The sequence below is a fragment of the Peromyscus californicus genome, unplaced genomic scaffold, assembly GCF_007827085.1.
Source record: "Peromyscus californicus insignis strain IS unplaced genomic scaffold, ASM782708v3 Scaffold_18__1_contigs__length_77618521, whole genome shotgun sequence".
NCBI lineage: Eukaryota > Metazoa > Chordata > Mammalia > Rodentia > Cricetidae > Peromyscus > Peromyscus californicus.
This window is the reverse complement of record NW_026294480.1, coordinates 55415032-55432066: the sequence shown is the minus strand read 5'-3', so window position 1 is coordinate 55432066 and position 17035 is coordinate 55415032. Positions and strand designations below refer to the sequence as shown.

The 17035-nt window shown below is 44.9% G+C and overlaps 1 protein-coding gene across 5 annotated transcripts in view; it reads right to left on the bottom strand.

The window, feature by feature from the left end:
- Arhgef28 (Rho guanine nucleotide exchange factor 28) overlaps positions 1–17035 on the bottom strand; it is a 300377-nt gene that overhangs the window by 182808 nt on the left and 100534 nt on the right. The window lies entirely within an intron of this gene.

Below are 17035 nucleotides of genomic sequence, written 5' to 3'. Positions count from 1 at the left end.
GCTGCCAGATCATCTCAGGATCCTGCAGGCCTCAAGGGATTCAGGATGCTCCCTGCCTGAAGTACAAAAAGGCAGCCCAGAGCAGGCCTCCAGGGGGAGAGGATGCATTCTGCCCAGCCTGAGGGAGTGGTAGGAAAGTGAAAGCAAGAAGTAGAAAGGTCGTCTACTCTAAAGACTTCCAGAGCTTACTAGATTCAAAGAAGGCTCTGGGTGTCTGTGTAGTTGCCTAACAAAAATAAACCAGTTCTTATCCTGAGATGAAGGGGAAAGGAAGCAGGGAAGAGTCAGACTAAGGCTCCTGGACATGAGTGTCAGCCCGACAGTCCCCTACAGCAGCATGACACTGTGATACTAAGAGTTAAGTCCTTAAGGAGCAAGACACAGTCCAAATGGGGCTCCTCCTCCCAGTGACCATATCATTATTTGATTGAAAAATGTTGCAAATCCCACTCTCAGAAAGGCATCCAAAATCATGAAGTCATGTAAATACAAATCACAGTGTTCTGGGAAACACCCTGGTGCTCAGTTGCGAATTTTCCTGTCTTTGCACATGAGCGTGAGTGTGTGTGTGTGTGTGTGTGTGTGTGTGTGTGTGTGTGTGTGTTTGTCACACAAGTGGAATTGATAGAAAGTGACGTGCCAAGGAAAATCTACCATACCACAGCTTGAGCCAGAGCACAGGAAGGGGAGCTGAAAAGCAAAAGACCAAAACAATAGCGCACGTTGGACAGGCCTGAGAGGAGGAAACTCAGACGGCTTTCCATTTCCTAACAACGACACACAGCTTGCTTTAGTCCTGCTCCTGGTTGCTAAAGGGCTGCAAATTCTCCAGAGATGGGCCCTGTGCCCTGGCCTGTGTGGTTTTCGTAAACACAGAGCAGACTGTATAAATAGATCAAAGATTTTCTCGAATCACGAAGATATCTAATCTGCATCGACTCCAAACAACGGTCATATTAGTCTTTCATTTGGCCAGGTGAACAAGGACTACCACTTAGGCAAGAGTTTCACCACAACCTTTCCAGGTTCAACCCTGCCCTGACCACACAGTCTCGGTGCACGGTGCTTCCCTCCCAAGAACACACCATGCTTCATGATGGTAAAGACGCAGGTCCACTCGAGCGAGGTGACCTAGGTGTCCCAGCAACAAGGATGATGCTCAGAATAAAAAAGATCTCCCACGTAGTCATCTCAAGGACATCAAAAGTACAATCAAGGATTCTGGCTAGGAAAGGAGATGATGCGGAAGCCAGTGGAAGGAGCTGTTGAGACAGAGGCAGGGAGGTCAGAGAGGATGGTGGAGAAAGGAAATCTGATGGTAGAAGAGCAAGAATATTGGCACTCAGGCAAAGGAACGGGGGGGGGGGGGGGCTCAAACAAAAGCAACTGAGCTGAGCTGTATAAGAGATCCCGGGAAGGGCATACTGAAAGAATGGGCTGAGCATGTGAGTGCCAATAATCAGCTGCAGGTGACAACCCCAGGCTGAGACTGAGGTCTCTCTGGCCCCCGTGGCCACTGAAAGGCTACCACACTTCTTACGAAGCCACTCACTTCCCATGTGGTAAGGACAGACTCCACTTACAGAACTGCCACATACAAACCTCGCTTATGCCCCCACTTGGACTCAGCTACAGGCTTTGTTTTTGACAACTAAAAACAATAACCTGTCCTAATGAAACCAATGGATCAATACCAGAATCACAACTGTAGATGGGTGTGTTAGCACCTTTCTGTCCACTCACTGGGCCCCACATACAAAATTCTCAAATACTTCACGAGTTCATTTCAGGCTAGAGAGATGGTTCAGCTGTTCAGAGCACTGGCTGCTCTCCTAGAGGACCAGTGTTCAGTTCCCACCATCCACATGTAACTCCAGTTCCAGGGGATCCAACACCCTCACACAGACATACATGCAGGCAAAACAGCAATGTACATAAAATAAAAATAAATCATTAAAAAATAGTGCCTTGAAACTTCTGGAAACAATGAGAGACACACAAGGCAAGATTATTTTTCCAAATTAATCTACAAATTTAACATAGTCCACTCAAAACCCAAAATGAATATTTTCCAAGAAAATTGAACAAAATTATTCAAAAGTCTATTTGGAAAAATAAATAAGAATAAAGATTTGGACAGGAAGTAGTATTTGAGTGGTGCAGAGAGGGAAAAGCCCTTGCCATACCAAAGCAAAAATCAAGAATAAAACCAGGGTCTTGTAAACAGTGTGACAGTGGCAGAGAGACAGAACCCAAAGTAGATCAGAGACAAAGACATGGACATAAAGATGGTGGTGTCTCAGATCAGCAGGGAAGGAATGGTCTCTGCTTCTTCGTGGGTTTATGTTCTAACCTGTGTGTTTGAAGGACTCTTTCCTTAAACTGTCCCTATAGGGTGACTATGCTAGCCCAATTCCTGGGCTATCTCACACTAATTAATGTTCCCTTTATCACACTAACGTGCGCATCCACCATGCAGGGCACCTGCATATACTATACACACACACACACACACACACACACACACACACACACACACACACACACATATATACTCTGTCAATGACAATGTTATTTGCTAGGCAATCTTTACTTCTAGTTTCAAAGCTAGCTAACATGTTTGGACAATAAGCAGAGTATTTTCAACTCAGATCACGGTAATAATGATTTAAAACACGAGGCACCGTGAAGACAGCTCATGCACAATCATGAGGACCTGACTTTCAGCCCCAGAACCCACATTAAAAACAAACAAATGAATGAATGAATAAGCACAGTGACACACACTTGTAATCCCAGTTCTCAGGAGGTAGACACAGATGGATCCCTGAAGCTCACAGTCCGGCCAGCCTAGCCTACTTGGCAAGCTCCAAGCCAATGAGAGTCCGCCCCAAAATCCAAGGTTAACAGCATCCCGAGGACAGACACCCTATGTTGACTTCTGACCTCCATGCACACCCACACGGACACATACATCACCACCACCACCCCATACACACACTACAATTAGAAAGTGTTTCCTTATGATTTTCTCACTTTATTCTACAAGACTACCTATGAGGTATGATCCTCATTTCTAAAGGAGAATACTGAAAAGATCAGGTCTAGTAGCCACCCTGGACCTTCCTATGCCGATCCAGCAACCTTTTCTCGATATCACATTACCACACAATCAGCAAACACCCACCTGCTTGGTAACATTTAGTCCCATTGATACGGGGTTTCTAATCTTAAACTCCTAGGCACATTCAAGTCAACATGTATTTGAGACACTTAACACAAAGCTTCTACTCCTGAAATCCATGGGTGGGGGTGGCATTCCTTCATCTCCCTGCACATATGTGTGGTGGTGACATTTACCTATAGATAATTCTCTCTGTTCAAGACTCTTAGAAGGCAACACAAGGTACATATGATCCAAACAAGTTAAGAACCACTGAATTAAATCATGTTTAAAGGCAACTCATTTTTTTACAGTATAAAATATCAGGATTATTCAAACTTAACACCCAACAAAATTAATGTCAACACAAATTGGAGGAGAATAATCAGAATATCATTTTTTTAAAAGGAAGGCTGATTTCCTTATAGGTCAAAAGACTTACAAAACATCTCTTCAGCTGTTGCCTTTGGGATAGGAATGACTTCTACCTCCAGATAGGATGATATGGACAGCAAAAAGTCAATATTCAGCAGGTAGGGACCAGGGGGAGGGACAAATTAAAAGGTCCTTCTTCTTTGGGACATCAGAGTAGGACAGAAACTATGAGGACCAGTGACAGGTGCCACCAGACAGTGGACAACATGCTTAAGGGGATGACTTAAGTTCATGCTTAACAGAAATGTTGTTTAAAATGAAACTGAAATTTAAAAAATTTTAATCACGGAAAAAATAACTGTAAATGAAAGGTGTATGTTAATGTTCAGGAAGCAATCCATTAGCCAAACTTGTGCATTAAACTCAGCAATTCAAAAAGTATAAACATACAGACCAAAAGGTCACTGTGACCTTCGTACCTGGTGGACTGATTTGCCACTCTAGAATTGAAATGACCTTGGTTTCTCTAACAGCAAAAGCAAGTAAAAAGTAATTCAAGGCAGAGATTCCCTACAAGACCAGAGCAGACCCAGCCCTCCATCTCTCCCACTCTGGAGATGGGGCTCCAACCCAAGGCCACGTGAGCGCTAGATAAATGTTCACCCACTGAGCCGCATCTCAGGCCTTCAGAACAGGCTTTAAGAGCACTCAATCAGGTTAATTGCCAAATTACTAACTTACAGATGACATGAAAGCATGAGACTCACAGACGTCGAAGACAAATACCTGACTCTTATATGACTCCCACATGGTAGTGGGAAACATGCTGGGTGGGGTGTGAGAAAACGGAAATTATGATCTCCACTCTCAGATGGGCATGGCAGGACACACTTGTAATCCCAACACTCAGGAGGCTGAGGCAGGGGGATTGCTGTGAGTTTGAGGCTAGACTGTGCTGCACAGTGAATTTAAGGTCAGTCTGGGATACATTGAAAGATACTATCTCAAAACAAAACAAAAACAAAAACAAAAAAACAATAACAACAACAACAAAAACCCTCACCACCTCCATCCCTGCATTCGCTTAATATTCACTTGGTCTCAAAATAATGAGTCACAACAATAAAATATTGTTTAACAACTGGACACAGGATGGGATTTTAGTTTGTAATTAGTTAGCATGAGTCAGTCTTGAGAGACATGAAATGCTAATTCTGTGCTGTCCAGAGCTGTAGAAACCTAGTAATCCCTCTAGGAATGAGTACAGTCCAGCTATGCTCTACCGGGTCGGACACACCTGGGCCAGGGAATGCTTCAGTATAAAAACAGACCAAACTGGCCACGTGTTTAGAGGAAAGTGACTAAGATGCCAAAGAGATGCAAAAGACGAATTTAAGAGATATCAGGGAGAGTCCATAATAGCCTCAGTATGAAATTAAAAATACAGCAGTGTCACAGGAAGAACAATTGAAGGAACCGGAGCTGTTCTGTCGGAGCAGAGCAGACTCCTGGGTAAACAGTCACACTGCAAACATCTGAGGGTCCGCCATGCCTGCGAGGGATTAGATGCGCTCTGCAGGCCCCTGGGGAAAGCCCAGAACAATGGAGGGAAGGCTGGGGACAGAGTTCAGCTCTGGGAGAGCACTGTGAGGACCAGAGATGTACAGAACTGTCAGGCTTCTGTGGCCACTGTCGTTTTTTTTGTTTGGCTTACCTGTGTGCTCTACAAGACAAGAGTGCTAAACCAGACCCAGTCCTGGGAGCCCAGAGCCCAGACCAGCTGCTGCAGAATTAGAGACGAGGTGCTCACTGAATAACTGAGTATGTTTCATTCCAATCCGTTCCTCTTCATGCTTCTGCTCTTGGGCGGATGCTTAACTCAGTTATGTTTGGTCCACTGGTGATTTTCAAACAAATCGACAGAACCCTGTGGTTCTAATGGAAGGAAGGATACTGGGAATTTAAAAAACACCATTCAAATTTCATTTGGGGAATGCATTCCTTATTCTTTTTAGAATTAAATCTTAAAAGACTGCTATTTGCTTTAGTGGATTACTGAACAAATTTTATGATCCCAGAGAGGCTCTGAACCACCAGGCTCAGTTGAGTTGACACGTGTAATGAATTTAAAATTAAAGAATAAAATCATAATTGTAAAATCTTGTGAGGTTTATATTTTGAAGTTCCCTATAATGCTCTGGGGGAAAATGTTTCTCCTATAAAAGTTTCCATATCACCTCTTTTGGATCTTTATGCCCTCTGCTCCAGACCCTCTGCTCCCTAATGAAAGACAACACTCTATCAGTGACCATCATCACCAGTGATCTAAGAAAATATTTCCCCAGACTCTTTTTATAATTCACAACTGGAATGGCTTGACAATTACCACACAGTAAAAGACTGTGAGGCCCCGCACTCTGGAGTCGTCTTGTGCCCACACAGACAGCAACCCCACGTGCCTATTATGTAACATTTGAGGACTGTGGGTCTATGTCAAACCAAATGCTGTCTGATGGTCAGGGTAGTTCGGCTGACCGCTTCAAACACGCCAAACCTAAACCAAGACACAGAACACAAAGAACCTTAAGGCTCTGTAAACTGATCCATCCTGGGCAAAGATTAGTGTTCTAACCATGAAAAGTCTCCCTTCAGGGGCAGACCACTGAGGCCCTGTGCTCCACAGGAAGACCCTCTGGGAAGTACAAGAGCCAGGAACAGTACCCCTGTCATCTGGGCAGCAGGAGAACCAGAACACCAAGCTCTGCTGTGCTCGGCACACATGCACCATGTATACACATACCACAGAGCAGGCTATTCCCTAGCACTGAAGAACCTGCCAAGGAGTACCACATGCAAGCTAAAGAATCAGGCCATCCTCAGCACCGGGACCACAGACTCGGAAAGTACAAACAAAGCTCATTGGGACCCAACTCCTTAGTTTATAAGTAAAGACACTGAAGACCCATTTCACGTCTCTCCATCTGATCATGCTTCCAGTTGCTTCAAGCTCCCGGAAGAGTGTCAACCTCTGACCTCCAAATGAGTCCCCAGCACTGGGAAGGACTTTCATTTAAGAAAAAAAAAAAAGAAAGAAAGAAAATCAACAGCCCTCTGCCAATCCCCTCTTCCCCATGGCCCCCACCCCTCCACTGTCTTCTGTCACCAGACTAAAAGCAAGGCAGGACTACTCTCTCCATCTCCCCCTTTCCCAGCATGGAAAACAGGGAGCCTGGCCCGGCAGAAACGTGGAGGCAGCTGGGAGGAGCATCCAGAGGGTCTTCAGCCCCTGTCTTTCACATGGTGCAGGGAAGCAGGAAGAACTCTGCTTAGGGTACATGGGAAGTAAAAATTAACTGCAGCGGATGATAACAGTGTCGAGGGGAGGAAGAGCTGGAAAAGGCAGCTGACAAGGAATGGAATCAAAGCCTGGAGCTGGAGAACGCATGACTAATGAAAATGGAGAAAAATATGAAGCCTGCCAGGGACCAGGGCCTGGAAATCTTAAGAAGGAATAAGGAGATCAGGGAGGAAATGGGCCCCTGCTTGGGCGCCAACAAATCAGGAACTGAGGGCTCAAGAGCCACTTTGCAATGTCTCTTTTCCTGGTAGTGGCAAGTGAGGGTCTTTTCCAAAGTCCTCCTTCCCAACTAACTACATGGCTAAGTCTGTCTCTCCACAGCTAGACCACAGGTGGGGTGTGGGGGGGGGGTGCTCCTCAAGAGAACAGTCCCAAGCTCATTCTCCACCCCTTCAGGCAGGGGCGGCCAAGCTTGGCCATTCAGAAGCCGCCTCTGCCAGCTGTGTCTTTTCCTGCCTCTTGTTTAGTACATCCCCCTTCTTGTGGTCATTGCGCACTCTTGATCTACCCTCCCCACTCCTCCCTCCCCCTCCTCCCTCCCCCCACCCACCATCCTCCCCTCAGGTCAACTGTTTGAGGCTCTAAGCCAGAAAAAAAAGCAGACCTGCTACAGAGATGTCAAATCTCAGCTTCCCCAAAGGTATCATCTGGCCAGAGTAAACTGGGGGGACCCATCCCTCCTCTATACTCCAGCACAAGGTCCGGAAGTGTGAGCGTAACAACCATAGCCACAGACACAGAGAGCTGAACGAGAAAGGCCTGAGAGTGGAGTTAACCGTGTTAAGAATAATCCTTCCATTTCCTCAGTGATCGCTGGGAACCCTAGAGACACCGCAGGTGAGTAAGTAATTGGCTCTGGATCCTCCCAGGAGGCAGCACTAAATGTCCGCATTTATCCGTTTGTATTCAAGACACATGCAGAGAATATACTGGGTGTTTGGGCTAGAATAAACAACCTGCCCTCATCAAACTCTTCTAGTGGGGAGACACAGGCAATAAATAAATAATTATACATCTGATAAGTGCGTAAATGCAGAGGAAGGGAAGGATGGGTAAGGGGAACGGAGCTGCAGACAGCAGGAAAGAGCCTCTAATACAATGTTATTTTAACAGAGACCTAAGTAAAGCAAGGGGCAGAGCCACGTGGATATGAAAGAGCACATGAGGCAGAAAGGCCAGCAGGAGCAAAGGCCCTGAGGTAACAAGAACTGGAGTGTGTGAGAAACAGTGAGGAAACCTGCTAATACATCACAGGAGGAGGAGGCGGCAAGGTCAGAGACAAGCGGAGACCATCCAAAGGACTTGGCTGGTCAGTCCAATTTGCCATAGAAAAGTAACAAGATGTGGCGTTGAAAGGATCATTCTGGTTGTTTTGTTGAAAATAAACCAGAATGCCGGGCGGTGGTGGCGCACGCCTTTAATCCCAGCACTCGGGAGGCAGAGCCAGGCGGATCTCTGTGAGTTCGAGGCCAGCCTGGGTTACCAAGTGAGTTCCAGGACAGGCGCAAAGCTACACAGAGAAACCCTGTCTCGAAAAACCAAAAAAAAAAAAAAAAAAAAAGAAAGAAAATAAACCAGAATAGGGAGAGGTTAAATTTGGGGAAGCCAGTGCATCAGTCCAGGCAAGATATGAGGGGGCATCCTTACTGTTCTGTCGGAAGCTCCAACCCCCTCCAAACCCTGCCCCTCAGAAAGCCTCCTCCCACGGAGCTCCTCAAGATGGTGCCTACAGGGTATTTAAACTCCAGTCCATAGACCTGTCATGTGATTTCTTCTCTTCCCCCGAGATCACCCGGGAATGCTTTGCTCAGATTAAACCTCGTCCTTTACTTTTAATTCGGCTCAATTTGGCTTATTGCATCATCGGAGGAACCTATTACCGGGGATTCAAAATGCTTATCACTTACAGAGCTCTGTCTGCTTATCACTGAGGCAGATTCTAGGACTCTCTCTCTCTCTGCCGAAAAGGGCTGATACAGCTGTTTTCTAGGCCACACTGGTGTCCAGTTCTGCTTCTCCCAGACCACAGCAGCTCCAGCAGCCACCAGGGCAAAAAGTAGCCAAATGGGGCTGCAGTGATCTGATGCTTAGGGTGGACTTAGAACTTGGGGCCCTTCATGCCATTCTTAAAGGGAGATGGATGAGTAGATAGAGAGAGTGAGTAACCCCTCCAGTGGCTTTACTAGCAACTACTTACAGCAGCCAGTGATTAAATGGCCATGTGGGTCAGGTAGCATTTTAACTTAAACATGGAAATGGTTTTGAGTGTCCTCTAACTCCTGCTGTGACTATTGGGATTAACAAGATTCCGATTTTTCTAATGTCAACTACAAACCTGAGGTGGCTTACAGACCATTCCATGGCAGGTGCCTATGTGAAAACAGTGTATTGTTTTCTGAAGTTGCTTAGCACCCATAAGACTAACAGTGGCCACCATAGGAGCCCTCTGTACCCATCTTAATCTTCAAAGACTACATTCTGTATGCTTCAAATATATGGCATTCTGGAAAAGACAAAACTATGGAAATGGGGGGGGGGAGATGGAAATTAGAGGCTCCCAGGGTATAGTGAGCAGGGAAATTATGAATAAGCAGGTCATTGTATTAGTTATTTTGTGTGTTGTTATGCCAAAATGCACCCCCCCCAAAAAAAAAAACACTTCAGTAAGAAAGGGTTTATTTGGGGGATTGGGGATTTAGTTCAGTGGTAGAGTGCTTGCCTAGCAAGAGAAAGACCTTGGGTTTGGTCCTCAGCTCCAAAAAGGGGGGGGGTGTTACTTGGGCATCATCTGAGGGTACAGTGCATCATGGCGGGAAGGCACGGCGGCAGAAGCTTGAAGCAGCCGGTCATGTCACACCCACAGACAGGAAGCAGAGAGAGATGCATGCTGTGACTCAGCTCCCTTTCTCCTTTGTATTTGGTCCATGGGATGGCACCGCCAACACTAAATTCCCTCTCCAGTGAAGCCTCTCTGGGAATACATCCACAGGTCCATGTAGAAGTGTGTCTTTCCAGTGATTTCAAATCCAGTTAAGTCAATGATGAACATTAGCTATGACTGTGATTCGTAGAGTGATGGTGGGTGTCATTAGGATATCATTAGCAAGAGTGGAATCACAGGTATCCTTGCACTCCAGTTCAAGCCCAGGAGATGCACAGCATCCAAGAGAGAACACTAACATACCTCGGGGACTTCAGTGGTTGTCTATGTGGCTCTTCTGGTGCAGCACACGTGCCGCCCTGGTGAAGGGTGCTGGTAATGGAAAAAGCCACACACGTGTGAAGGGAGAGAACATGTGGAAATCTCTGTTCCTTCTGCCCGATTTTGCTGTAAATCTAAAAATAGTCTTTGAAACTACTGGAATGAGGTCCAGTGACCAAGAGCCACCTTCAGTTGTGTCAGTCACGAGGACTCTCTCAAGTCACAAGGGGAGCTCTCAGTCAGGCAGGAAGGCTGAGATCAGGATGGCAAGGTGTGCAGGGGGTTTATTCAGGAGGGAAAGTAATAAGAACGGCATGAAAGGGAAGGAAATAAAAATGGATAGTGAAGAAGGAAACTCTGTTGGAACATTAAAGGCCACCCAAACATGGGAACGAGATGGGAGGAGCGAGGAACTCCTTGAGCTCAGTGACAGTGATCAGTAAGAGGGTGACACAGGTGCTGTTTACAGAGACCCCAGAAAGCTGTTGGTATCACAATAACACCATCTAACAGTCCCACGCAAATTTTGTTTGGATAACCGCTCCAAGCAGTGGTTCGGGACCCAGGTTCCTGCCATCTTGTGGCTCTGAGTTCCCAAATTGCCTTCTCCATTTCAACCGGTCCAAGGAAGAGTATGGAAAACCATGGATTTTCAGGCCTGTACATGGTACCCATCTCTAGCACCAAGCTGTGGCTGGGAGGTGTTTTATAGGCGAGTGTCCAAGAAAAGAAAGGAATAGTCTGATTATGGGCTCATGTCTGTCATAAGCTCTCATCAAATGGGCGAAGCCCACAGAACATCTAAGGCAGAGAAAACATGGCAGTGTGAGCTAATCACATCACAAACCAAGTTGAATCAAATGTGAAGAATATACTTTAAAACAAAGCACACCAAAACAACCATGAGAAGATGGTGACTCATGACTCATGTTGGAAATACTAGTTAAATAACATCTTCCTGCTCAGAAAGCTTTTCAAAAGCACATTCCCCTCTCCCCTTCGCCACCCTTCTCATTTCAAGTATATTTACCCTAAACATAGCATCAGAGGTTGTACTGCCATGAAGATCCCTTAATTTGGGAGTAAGGAGAACTAAGAAAAGCAGCCTCATCAATAAAAAAATGTTTATATCATAAAGGAAAGCTGCCATTCCTCTGGATAAGAGCTATTCCTGTGACCATAGACTCAATTATCACTGTCTACTTGTATTAGTAGTTCCTCTCGTTGCCACAACTAAACACCTTATCAAAGCAACTTAAGGAAAGAAGAGTTTATTTTGGCTTACAGTTCCAAGGGATACAGTTAATCATGGCAGGGAAGCTATGTCAACAAGAACAGGGAGTAGCTGGTCACATTGCATCCACACTCAGGAAGCAGAGAGCAATGAATGCCTCAAGCCATGGGATGGTATTGCTGGATATTCGTACACTGTGTAAAGATGTGTCATTGTCATTGGTTTATTAAAGAGCTGAATGGCCAATAGCTAGGCAGGAGAGATTAGACGGGACTTCCAGACAGAGAGAGGTACTCGAGAGATGAATCTAGGCACGCAGATTTCACCAGCAAGATGTGGAGCAAGTTGGACACACGGTACTGAAGGGGCAAAAGGCCACATGGCAAAATGTAGGTTAATAGAAACAAGTTAATTTAAGTTATAAGAGCTAGTTGGAAACAAGCCTAAGCTAAAGCCAAGCTTTCATAATTAATAATGTCTCCATTTCATTATTTGGGGACTGGTGGTCCAAAGAAAGTCTGACAAGAAAGCTTGCTACAGACAGGATGGTGCAATATATGGGGTGGGTCTTCCTACCACAATCAACCTAATGTGGAAAATCCTGCACAGACACATCCGGGATTCATTCCCAAGGTGATTATAAATCCTGAGACACTGACCATCAAGATTAACCCCTTGTTATCTAAACTGTACCCCTTGAAATCACCCAAATTCCAACACATGTAGAGTAAGTTTTTTGGAGGCCCACGGCTTTATAACTTATCTATCAGAAAGTAAGACAAATCTCATTCCATATGCCTCCTATTCCTTCAAAACTGACTATTTAAACAGTAACCTGCTGACCATGCAATGGTAGCAACTACGAGTTTCTTCCTAAAGTCTCCTATGATGCCTATTGAGTATGATTGTACTGAGGTGCTCAATTATTTCCTTAACTGTAAATGATCTCTAGATAGTACATAAGACCCCTTCCTCTTGAACAATTCTTCCACAACTAAGCTAACACACATCTCCAAAACATGCTGCTTACATCTGAAAGATCTACTTGAAGAGATCCTTCCACTACTGTGAACCTGAAGTCCTTTCCAAACAGACGGACACACACTCACATTTGTTTAACCAGTTTTACACTTCTTCCAGACTACAATCCCCAACCTTCGGCCCACATAAGGAAAGCACAAAAACTCCTTGGAGTCTATGTAAACACATTCCCAACAATTATAGAAATTAAAGCATTCCTGTTGAAACCCAATGTGCTAAATTTTGTTGAGCACACAGTTGCTAAAATGGAGTCTCCTTGTCAGGTTTTAAACTTTTCTAGATAAGAGATTTAGGCAGTTTTGTTTTGTTTTGTTTTGTTTTAATACCAAAAGCAGAAAAAGAGAAAAAATCAAAGCAAATCGTACGGTCATTATAAAAAACACCAGGTCAGGCAGCTGAGATGCATGTTTTCAACGGTTTGATTAAATACTCAATACAAACTTTAGAAAAAGAAATTAGAAAGATCTAAACAAGTGACTAATTCAAGAAATTTCAAGAATTTTTCCTTTTAAATCTAAACTGTTAGATCCTAAACAAATCAAATTTGGAGTAAGTTGCTCCTATGTCAGGCAGCTGTAACCGTGTTAGCTGTATTTTGCATCTAGTATCCATCAGCAGTACATGGATTACCTTTCCCTCCACCTTGCCTCAAAGGCACCCACAGATGAAGAGTAACATGGAATCCAGCAAGGTGCCTGCAGGCCTCTACCTCCTCACCTCCCTCCCTATCTAGTCAACGGTCAACCTGTCAGTCATTCTCCCAAGTTTCTAGATCTCTTCCTAATAAGGTGCCAGGCATTTTTGTTCAACCAGTGCTCTGTGAAAATAAACACTGACAACATGTCTGCCTGGGACAGAATAGTACGTAGCAGAAAGCAGGATTTGAGGACAAATTGAGATTTCATTAAATTTCACTTTAAAACACTACAAACAGAGGCTGCGGAGATGATTCGATGGTTAAGAGCACTAGTTGTTTTGCGGAAGACTTGGGTTCCATTCCCAGCATCCACACGTTGACTCACAACCATCTGTAACTCCAGTTCCAGGGGAGCTAACTCTCTCTTCTCACCTCTTTGGGCACCAGGCATACTTTTGGTACACAGAGATAAACACAAGCAAATACTCGTGTACACTAAATAAATACATAAATACCTTTTAAATTTTAAAAATAAAAACCTACAAACAGAACCTTAAGCCATAAGCTATAGGCTACAAACAATATGGATATTGGACCTCAGCAAAACGATCCACAACAAAGATTAAGTTATGAATTCACTGGACAACACCTGGGCACCTCTGTCGGGAACACACACCATCCTCATGGCACTTCATGGGATTTTCTATTATTCCTACTTTTCAAATGAGCAAAGTGAGCCTTGGCGTAAACGAGGTCACAGCTGGGATTCAAATTCAGGCCTATCTCCACTCACTGCTTACTCCTATTTCAAGATTAAAACTGTTGTTAGTGTGTGTCGATAAGCTCATGGGTATTTAAAGTCTCCACACAAAAAAATTTTTTTTGAAAGGCCTGAAACTCTCAGGCTGACAAAAATAGTCTGAATAATTTGAGGTGGGGGAGGGATGACTACTTACTATAATTTGAACATCTTATCAGGGAAAGGAAGTACTTGCCTCTATAACATCAAAACCAGCAGCCCCACCCTCAGAACATGGTGGGTACCTAAATAAATAAGAAACTTAACACATCTCATGCACTGAAATACGAGGTGACTCTCTAATGAAGACCACAGAATGGAGGGTCCTCTTTTAGAGACAAGAAACCTCTAGATTTCTACGGGATGGGAATTGCTCAGTATTCATTTAGCATTTATCTAAACATAAGGGCCAGTCAGCAGAGGTGAGCATTGTAGCCTGACAGCTTCCTGGGGAGGCAAGACAGACAGACTTCCTTCAGTCTAGGGGACATGGTCAGCATGCTCCACAGACAGCCATCTTCATGCGCAGGCCAACACAGATCACTACTTCCTGGCTGGCCAAGGCCCACACCATCTGCTTTCAGCTTGACCCCTCCCCCCATCCTGGGAGGTAGATTATCTATTATCATCTTTGACAAACAAGGAAGCTGAGGTAGACGGTTTGTTTGTCCAAGGCACCGCAGCTTGTCAGGAGGCTGAGCCAGGGAGTCTCTTGATGTCTTGTGCCCAAGTCCTTAGAGAGATTCAGCTATGCAGGTTAGTGATCTCACATACTCTTCAAATCCCTGGAAGTTAACAGAGACCTCGATCCACACGCAATGACCATCACGAGGCTCACCATAGTATCTAGGATATCTGCCATCACCTGACTTCCTGTTCATCTTTAGTCTCCATATCCTTAACTGTCACGTATCAAAATGCCAGCAGCACATGTTCACTCGGTCTTGGGAGCAAGGTCACATACCTGTGGTCAGTTGTCCCACATCATCACTGTTCTTTTTTTGCTCACCAAGGAGGTGGCAGAAAAGAACAGCCACAGAAAGCAGCAGGACTGGAAGACACACTTGAGCCAGGGTTCTCTGGCTGCACCAGCATCAGGTGACCTTGCCAGGGTTCCCCAGGGGCAACCTTCTCACTCAGCATGCCCACCACCACTGTGCTCAGTACAGGGTGCTGTTCAGTTCTCTGTGGCTGAAAAGCATTCCTTAGCATAGTGCCCATTAGCCTCTCCGCCTGGCTTCACTGTAGGCGGTAAATGCAAAGAGGCCTTAATTGTATTATTTTCTGTACTATTCCCAATAATTCTAATATATCTTTTAAAAGGTTTTATTGGCCTCATAAAGTCCAGGCTAGTCTCAAATTCACTACATAGCTGAGGCTGCCTTATACTTCGGATCCTTTGTCCCCACCTCCCAAATGCCAGGATTACAGGAGTGGGTTACCCACCCGGTTTTATGGTTTTAAGCCAATCTGGAGATCAAACCCAGAGCCTTGAGAAAGGAAGGCAGGCAATCCACCAACTGAGCTACATCCACAGTCCCTTAAATTATTGTTAACAAGTAGTTTTCGATAATAGATTCGATCTCAGTACTATCAAGTTGGAGGCAGAAGGATTACTGCAGGGCCAGCTAAGGCTATAGAGTAAGACTCTGTTTCAAGGGAGGGAGGGAGGGAGGGAGGAAGGAAGGAAATTATCTAACTACCTCCTGACTTGAAAGGAAAGCTGAATTTCAAATTTTCAAAAAAGCAAAGTGAAGGAGTTGCTCTGAAATCTGTCTGAGCACTGCAAAGAAAAGCCACCAGTTGACACCACTGATTTAATCAACCACTAGCCTATTTCCTTGTTAGACTGTGGTAAAACAAAGAGGTAATTGTCTTAGGAATGAAAAACCTTTTAAGCAACAAGCGGGGCTCTGTGCCGTGCTCAGTGTTGCCCACAGCCTCAGAGAAGGCACAGATGTTCTTACCAAATGTGCCAGTGCCAGAGACAAGGTTGGGAGGGTCAGTTCTAATGAACCAAATTCAAAAAGAAATCAGCCAGGTCAATACTAAGATGAACTTCACTATCAGTGAGAGTTCTGTGCTGGGGTCAAGACAGCTCAGCAGCATGGCAGGGAATGGAAGAGGTCCAGCTAGACACTTCTACTGTGGAAAGGACCTAGAGATACTGAATGCAGTAAGCCCAGGCTGGGTCATCAAACATGATGCAGCTGCCCAGATTGAGCTATGTCCCTGCAAGACAGCCTCAGATCGGGGAAGGTGACAATGACCTTTCCTCCTGCCTTGAGCAGAATCAATGGAGCATTCTGCTCAATTAGGGGCACTACATGCTAACAATGATAGGGCCTCAATTGGGAGACTATACATGGTAACAACCTTCAAATCCACACTTTGAAGCTGGGGTTCCTGCTGACCAGAGACACTTGTTGGGGGGTGGGGTATGAAAGTGCCTTGCAAACTTTTGAGAGATGCTGTCCAGGACAGAATAGAGTTACCATACAATCAATGTCTTGGGGGGTCAGAATTGGAACCAAAGGAGAGAATTATTGGGGGGGAAGATTTAAAGCAATTAAAATTATTAGCATTTGTTTCAGCTTGCTTTCTGTGGCTGGAACAAATACCATGACCAAAAGCAACCTGGGGAGGAAAGGATTTATTTGATTTACACTTCCATATTACAATCCATCTTTGGCTTGGAGAAATCAAGCCAGGAACCCAAACAGCAACCATGGAGGAATACTGCTCACTGCCTCCCTCTCTGGCTCACATTTAGCTAGTTTTCTATACAGCCCAGGCTCACCTGCCCATAGATGATGCAGCCACAGTGGAAATGTGCCCACCCACATCAATCAAGACATGGCTGCAAGCCAATCTGATTGAGGCAGTTCTTCAGTGGAAGTTCCCCTTTCCCAGGTTTCCTAGGTTGTATCAAGGTGACAATAAAAACTAAAATACTAACAATAAAAAATTGTTTTGTAGTAACTACAACTGGCCAAACATGGACTCTTCCTCCACCGTTAGCCATGCTTACAGAGAGTAGCCAGCATCTTTCCTGTTGTCAGAGGGAAATCCCGCACACAACAGTCCATGATGAAGACAATGCTGTCCCATGCTGAACAAGAACACCTTTCTGTTCTTGCTGATATCTGGGGATTCGTGAAAACTCACAGAGAAAGTGATCTCAACAGATCTTTTCTCAGTTCCCCCTAACTCTAACCAAGGAGAC